The 7,567-nt window shown below is 36.4% G+C and overlaps 1 pseudogene; it reads right to left on the bottom strand.

Annotated features, from left to right (window-relative positions):
• Window positions 1-6,791: 6,791 nt before the first annotated feature.
• LOC102769601 lies at window positions 6,792-7,350 on the bottom strand (annotated as a pseudogene).
• Window positions 7,351-7,567: the final 217 nt, after the last annotated feature.

The following is a 7,567-nucleotide window of genomic DNA, read 5'->3' as shown; positions in this document are numbered from 1 at the left end:
AGAGAGAGAGAGAGAGGCATTGATATGAGAGAGGCACATTGATTGGTTGCACCCCTACTGTGGCTGGGGAACCTGCAACTGAGGTTACATGTGCAAATCTGAGATCCTTTGGTCTTCAGGCCAACACTCTAACCACTGAGCAAAATCAGCCAGGGCTCTTGTTCCTCGTGATTGGACCAGCATTGATAACACTTTCAAAAGAAAAGAGAAAAGCTATATTGTGGAATCTTGCTGAGTTCTCCATATTTCATACATGTTCATTTATTTGGACTTTGCAACAGGATCTAATGAAGCTGATTTTATGATGTTTGTCACAAGGAAACTTGGACAAGAGAATGTAGGCCAATCATCACCATTCACTTTGAATAGTAGACAATAATTCACGGTAATATATAATCTGTGCTACTAATACATGATCTTGTCATGTTCAATAAATCTGGAAATGGAGAATTGACCTTCTATTACAGTATAGTAGTCTTTCAAATTAAAAACCAGCAACCATATACAGGTGGTTTTAAATTCATTATTTCTCTTTAACATTTATTTAGACATACTTCTAGCACACTACTAGGTATATGGTAGGGCACTGCATAACTATTTGCAAATGTCAGATAGTATATCTATGAAATCAGTTTGTTTTATCTTTGAAATTTCTTTGTATGAGGAAGAAATGAAATACTGTGGTTAATTCTAATTATAGAGTCTTACCAGGCACTACCCTTTTTGTACACATATGTAAACTATATGCGTTTAGTGTATCTAATCATTGTTTTAACTTTCACTTTAGCACTATCATTTTTATTTTGTGATATTTTGGTCTCATGTTTTAATTTCTTACCCCATTTCATCTCCCCCAATTCACCTTCCATTGCTTGGCAGGACACACTGTCTGGAATTGTTGAGTTAACAACTTCCTCTGCTGTGATCATGTAATTCTAATCTTTACCCTCACGAGAGAGAACTTCTGTGAATTCTAAGCCCATATGCTGCATATCCCATTTTGCCTCTGAAGTTAGTTCCAGACACGTGACAAATGCGGTCAAACTATTTACAACAAATGTCCACAGGAGCATTCATACTAAGCGACTGGGAAACTGGGGTTGATTCAGAGAAAAGTTTCTGTTTGACTTGACTGTCATAAACAATGAGATCACAAAAGTAAATACTCCACATCTGGCTGTCTGGATCCTTACTTGAGTGGATATTTCTGGAAAGAAAGAAAGAAGCCATGTGGATCAGTCAGCAAGGTATTGTCCACATAATTACAATATTTTCTAAGAAGTGAAAAAAAAACTCTTGGTTGATTCTTTGGATAAGTTTCACTTTCATGATAAGTAATCAGTCACTGTATTTCGATCAGTATTGTGTAGGCAAATTAAAGTGTTTGGATATTTCAATATGACATGGGTATATTTGTGGTAGAAGTAATTTAGTTTATAGGTTACAGTCTTGGCTAACTGCAAAAGCACATTTGCTTAGTTGCCTCATGTAGCTATCTAGTTTTAACTATCTTGGGTTTCCCTTTTATGCAGGATATTTTCTCAAGATGGCATTTAATTAAAAGAGAAAAGAGCTTTTCCATATTCAAAAATAGTCCTCAATATTTAATATCATAATAAATTAGGTACCAAATTTATCTAATGGGTTATCTCTTTATGCATTAACCATTCAAATTATTAAAACTTAACTGGTAACCATTAAGTTATGGGAATATAATTCAGTAAGAGGTAAAAAGAAATAAGAATTTTTCTAATAATGGTCCTGAATATGTGTTAAAATATATATTTTTCTTTAAATGTGCACTAGGGATAATCTACATTTGTTCATTCTTTAGTATACTATTTGCACTTCAAATATTTTCTCTCTCCTTATAATGCACAGTAGTAAAAGGTAATATATTTGGAAGTGTGTTGGCAAGGGAAACTGGTAGACTTAATCCAATAACTTGGAGCACCTCGGAGAAAAGGTGCTACAGAAACACAAGATATTATTATCACTATTATTATTGTGTGGAGCTGGAAACCCTCCCTACCCTTTGTAAAAGTTGACCAGGAAAGCTGAATTGCCATAGCAGGAGTTGCAAGAGTTTCATGTTTTGAAAAATTTACACAGCTAAGTGGTAGAAAAAATAATTTTAAAAATGGCTTACTCAGATTTCTTGTTACTGTTCTTCATTTTTGAAGATGATGCTATCAGTGATTATTTTCCAGGTATAACATGTAAGTCACAGTTCCAATTCTTGGAAGTATTAGAGGTCAAACTGGAAATATGGTTTTTAAAAAATGGAAGTTGACCCTTGAGATTTAGATGAAACAGACTCCAGGTTGCACAGAAGAATATAACATTTTACATTAATATCCAAATACTTGTGCACAGGGATTATTTATTTCTGTACCTTGGCTTAGGATGTGTCAGTATTAGAGAGGAAGTAGCTGTAGTGGGTAAGAGGATCATCTCTGCAGTTAGAGTAGTCTTCATTAAAATTGTGGCTACCAGCTCCTCTGTGACCTTAAAAAATAAATATCAGCCTGGCCAGTGTGGCTCAGCAGTTGAGCGTTGACCCATGAACCAAGAGGTCACAGGTGTGATTCCCTGTCAAGGCACATTCCCTGGGGTTATGAGCTCAGTCCCCAGTAGGGGGTGTGCAGGAAGCAGCCAATGATTGATGTTTCTCTCTCATTGATGTTTCTATCTATCCCTCTCCCTTCCTCTCTAAAAATAAATAAAATTTATTTAAGAAATAAAAAAAACCCCCAAATGAAAATCATTAACCTCTCCAAGCCTCAGTTTCTTCATTTATATATCGCAGATAAAAAAATCACAGCAAAATCTGTGATTTGCACATAGATGAGTTCTCAGAAGTGGAGGCTATCATCTCAGCAAGTACTACCATCATCCTAATTCAAGTTGTACTTCTTAACTCAGTGATTACCAAGATATTTATATAGTGTCTGCATAATTAGGATCTTGAGCTTTTACTTTCTGCTGCTCCTCACTTTAGAGAATGATAGAAAAGAAAGGTCAGAGAAATCCTCTAATTTTGATAGCTACTAATTATTATATTTGGAGGTGTGGGGGAAGTTACTCATAAAGTAAATATGTTGGTTTTATGTAATTTTTTGCTACATAAAGATAATTTAAGGAAATGAGATGTATAAGTTAAATTCATGTTGGCTAATTAACCAGATATATGTATCTTTTTAATTTTATCATTATCAGTTCTATAGTTACAAGTTTACTTGGATATCACGTTGTTAAGTGATCCTGTTAGGGCTATATTTTCAAAATTGCTTTAGCAATACTTAAGCTTATTTACCAGGTATTTCTGCTTATTCCAGTCATTTTAGTTATCCTATAATTAACAAACCAGAAGGAAATATGTTTCAACTTTTTCTTTCTGTAGACATGTGTCTTAACAGAGGGTATTTCAATGTTCCCATTATCCTGTGCCTGCAAATAATTGTGAGTGCAAACATTTTGCATTTCCAAGTATGACGAACATATTTAGGCTCAGTAGACATATCCTTTATTCAGCTTAGAGTAGTGAAGCACTAAGTTTTTATTTCAAGATGGTTTTAAATTAGATTCAGGTAAAAACCTTAGGGTGGCTACATTTTACTGAAAACCGTTTACTATTTCTTCCTTTTAAAAAAAATATTTATTGATCTTTTTTTTTAAAGAGAGAGGAAGGGCGAAGGGGAGGGAGAGGGAAACATCATTCAGCTGCCTTCTCATGTGCCCTGCCCAGGAATTGAACTGGCAACCTTTTCAGTGTGTGGGATGATCAACTGAGCCACACCAGCCAGGGCTCTTTTTTTTTTTTTTAAGTAATATATGTTAGTTTCTCTTTCTATTCAATTTTGCTCATGTCCTCCAGTTTTTACATACATGCACACCCACATATAGTCATTTACTTTGTTCTTGCTTTCTCTTTTGTTTAAATTATTTATTCACTCAACCTTAATTTTTTCCTTGTCTTCTCCCTGCTGGTGTCAAATGAATTCCTTTTTCTGCAGAAGCTCAGCAGGCAACAGATTAATGCAGGTGGAACACAACTAGTATAGTGTCAGGATGTGAGGTGACCTCTGTATTTGAAAAATAAGAGAATTGAAAAGTATCCAGCAGCTAAAAGTAAGGAGGAAAAAAATCTTGATGCATCTTGTTCATTTCCACTAAGGAAGTGTTTGTAGTATCTCTAAGGTATCCTGGGAGAGAAAAATCACCACCACCACCACCATCATCATCATCATCATCATCATCAAAATTCTTGAATGAAGATGAAACAGGCATAAATGCTGAATCTGGGATATGTTTTAATATATTTCAAATTAGCAGTTCACAGGGAACCTGGAATATTGAGGTGCTTGATTAATATGAACAGAAATGTGACATTGTCTCAACCCCATTCATTTAAATTGTATTATTTCCAGCAGTGAGAACCACCTCAAAAATTCATCTTCCAGAGATAAAAAAAATTCATGTTTCTAGCCATCCTTCATCAGTGTCAGGCTGTGATGATTAGCCATTGCATGGGTATCGTTGCCGCTAAAGCAAATGGCAACTTAGAACTGAAAGGATGTCCATTTTCCCTCCTACTGGGTCTCTGGCCTGCCAACAGTATTTTTTACCCCTATGACTAGTATTCAGTGAAATAGCTGATGTTTAAAAACAAGATTGCTTACCCTTGCAATTGTTATTAAATTCTTTTCCTGGGCTGTAATGCATAGGCTTTGATCTAAAATCCTGTCGTTGCTAGAAGGACTTGTGTGATTACAATAATGTGCACTCCTCTTTTTGCTATTCCTATAGGGAAAATAAACCCCACATTAGTTCCATATTAGTACCTGACTTGGAGAAGTTAAAAAGCACCAGAAAAAGGTTAAACAGAGTCAAGTACACATAAGAGAGCAGTGGTTATTAGTGTTCAGGGAGTCATTAAAAATTCTGCTTATACAGAAGAATTTATTGGTGCTCCTGCTTCTGGCTGTGTTATGCATTTTAATATAGAAGTAGGATATTGTGTGTGTGTGTGTGTGTGTGTGTGTGTGTGTGTGTGTACGCGCGCGCGCAAGCATTTGCACACATTTATAGCTATGATTGAACAAGGACTTTAGTTATTTGGTCTGTCACCAATTTCATCCTTTTTTCCCCTCAGGTGTCTTTCTTTAACTTTGTGCTTCTGAAAATTCTGAAAATCCTTTCGTTTTGTTTTTAATATAGGTAATGCAGAATGTATATGCCTCTTAAGTCTATATATTAGTTCTGGTAAAATTTTTGGGAGAGGTACCTTATATCTCTCATGAGAAAATTTAAAAGTTATGCCACAATATAAATGACAAAAATATTGCAAAGTGATTTCTGTATTATGAGTGCAACTATGTAAAAGCTTTTGTAAAAATATTTACAAAGTAAATAAAAAATAAGACAATCACAAATACACAAAGGATGTAAGTACCCACAAAAAAGGTAACAGCAGTTGAATGCCTTGGACGGTGTGGTTATAATATCTCTCTCTGACTCTTGCTCTCTCTGCTTTTAGAGTTTTAGTTCTATAAGCTCCTTGAAGACAAGGGGACCCAGCATTCCTCAATGCCTTGTGTCATTTTGGTACTCAGTGCCTGTTTGCTGAGTGAACAAGGGAGATGCTTTTAGCCTTATACTTTTGAACTGAGATCTCTATTCCATGAGTGAAGGAAAAATAGTCAAAATGCGCCTGTGAGGCTGTGATGGGAGTGACTGCTTAATGGATATGAGGTTTTGGCTTTTGGTGCTGAAAATGTTCTGGAATTAGATAGTGGCAATGGTTGCCTAACACTGTGAATGTGCTTAATGTCACTGAATTTTTCTTTATTTTTACTCACTTTTAATAGCTATTATGGTAAATTTTATGTTATGTATATTTTACCACAATAAAAAGAAGTTTAAAAAAAATTGGGAAGGGGAGGACTTTTTACCTTAATTAGACATTTGAAGGTAATTATATAGAGAAAAGAATAAATCTGCAATTTTATGAACCAAGGAAAGTTTGAAAAAAACAAAACCAAACCCCAGTCCAAAGTATTAGGAAAGATATGTAGGTTATGATTTGAAGAAGTGATTTGAACATAATAAACTGATGAACAAAATAGATCTAGAGACATAGAAGCATGGAATAGACTGTCGAATCTCAGAGGGATGGGGTGGGTGGAAGGTAGGAAGAGCATAACCAAAGAATTTATATGCATATGTATAACCCATGGACACAGGCAATAGTGTGGTGAAGGCTTGGGAGGGCTGCACAGACAATAGTGTGGTGAAGGCCTGAGTGGGTGGGTGGGGGCGAGTGTGGGCTAGAAGGGGTCAGTGGGGAAAAAAGGGGACATATGTAATACTCCCAACAATAAATATTTAAAAAAGTGATTGCTGATATATACATTTAACTGTTCTTTCTAAATTCTAGTTGAAATGACCAAAGGAATATAAAATTAGAGAAAAAGATAGGCCAGTGCTGGAACCTAGTATACAGTGTTCCTAATACTCAGAAACTTGAGGGACATTTGTACAATATTCTATAGACAAGATTGAACTATGAGAAGAGCCAACCAGAATGTGAAAGAAGTGTCTTCTTTTCATTCTAAGAGGAATAGACCCTGAGATGAACCCAGTTGCAAGCTCCAAATGCCAGGGTAATAAGGGCAGGAATGGTCTTTTTTTTGTTGTTGTTGTTTTTTTTGTTTTTTGTTTGCCTAATAAGTTTATTGTCTCTCTTCTGGAAAATCTTCATAGAAAATTATGATTTGGTTTATTAGCTTTCAGCAGCCCGTTCCTGAGCTCTGAGGAAGCTTGCTTTCTTCTGAACTACCCGTGGCCCCAAAAACTTTATTTCCAGTGGTAGTTCTGGTAAGCCCTGCATCCAGGTAGCAGGTGAAGGCACCAGGTTGACCATCAATGCTTTCCACGTTGTATTCATCTCCAGTCACCTCCACCTGGCCTTCATAGATCTTGTCCATGCCAAACCTATTGAGAAGCCTGTGGGCCAGCAGCAGGCCAGTACAATATGCTGCAGCATATTTTGTCAGGCCAACCTTCACACCATACTTGGGGAGTTCATGAGCATAAGCTGCACAAACTTATATCTCCTTCTGTACGGGCATAAGCGATCTGACAGATGATGTCTCTGTTGGTGACGCGGACGATCATCCTGTACTTCGGGGTGTTGTACTTATTTTTATCCTGGATGACCAAGCGTTTCCGGGCATAGTAATCGGTTTTACCCTCTCGCCGTCTTCTGAATTTCACTTGGTGTCGCTTGAAGTAGGCCTTATTCTTGACAACTTTCACAAACCCCATCCTGCGGAAGAGAGACCCGTGGCCGCCAGGAATGGTCTTTATGAATGGGAGAGGAAGACAAATATTGGTCTTGTATAGGTACTTGTAGGGCATTGCATAGCACTTACTCCTAACTTATACTTAGAGCATATATCAGGGTAAGTATGTAGAGCTTGATGTTAACATCTACCATCCTTTTTGTGTATGTTTCCTTTAATGCCTTTTCATTGTGGTCAGAGAGTATACTTTGTATGACTTA

The sequence above is a fragment of the Myotis davidii genome, unplaced genomic scaffold (assembly GCF_000327345.1).
Source record: "Myotis davidii unplaced genomic scaffold, ASM32734v1 scaffold1437, whole genome shotgun sequence".
Taxonomy (NCBI): domain Eukaryota; kingdom Metazoa; phylum Chordata; class Mammalia; order Chiroptera; family Vespertilionidae; genus Myotis; species Myotis davidii.
Note: the sequence above shows the minus strand (reverse complement) of the source record. Positions and strands in the feature narration are given on the sequence as shown.